Source organism: Electrona antarctica (genome assembly GCF_951216825.1).
Source record: "Electrona antarctica genome assembly, chromosome: 22".
Classification (NCBI taxonomy): Eukaryota; Metazoa; Chordata; class Actinopteri; order Myctophiformes; family Myctophidae; genus Electrona; species Electrona antarctica.
The window spans coordinates 15831653-15832533 of NC_136805.1; positions in this window are offsets into that span (position 1 = coordinate 15831653).

Sequence of the window (881 nt, forward strand, 5' to 3'; positions counted from 1 at the left end):
ATATGAAAGGTTGGCTTGTTGTTGCCTTGTTGGAATGTTTTTCAAGGATCACAAAACACATAAACCTGTATGAGATTTGATGAGACGGAGAGGAGAGGAGAGGAGAGGAATGGGATCTCATGGGGCAATTGTCTAGTCTATACAATCTTCACTTCAGGTGAATTTAATTTCCATGATTCGAGGGGAATATGAAGACTTGCAGATGAATACCGGCTATAGCTACATGGCGCCGAAATATAATGGAACTGTGTGTCACTTGTTACACCTCGAGTCGAGAATGGTCTCTCTCTCGCTCTCTCTCCCTCCCGCTCCCTCCCTCCCTCTCTCTCTCTCTCTCTCTCTCCTCTCTCTCTCTCTCTCTCTCCCCCGAGTCATCGTGCAAGTGCAGCGCGGTGTCGTGTGTGTGTGTGTGTGTGTGTGTGTGTGTGTGTGTGTGGGGGGGGGGGGGGGGGGGGGGGTAAATGAGCAGGGAGGGACAGGAGTGGCAGGCACACGGGGCTGTGTGTGTGTGTGTGTGTGTGTGTGTGTGTGTGTGTGTGTGTGTGCGCGCGTGTGTGAGAGAGAGTCAGAGAGAGAGGTGGGGAGGGAGAGTCACAGACAGAGAGAGAGTGCGTATATGCGTCACACGCGTGTGTGCGGGGGAGAGAGAGTACCATGGACAGTGACAGACACAGAGTGAGAAAGAAGAGAGACAATGCAATTCAATTTCAATTCAAAGGAGCTTTATTGGCATGAGAAAACATACATTTACATTGTCAAAGCAAGTGTCAAAATAGCAGCATTTTTTGCAATCATTTTAGCACAAATAGCAGCATTTTTTCTACTATTTAAATAGTATACAAGGCAAGCTCGTTTTCATGTGTAGTAGTTCTTGGTATACA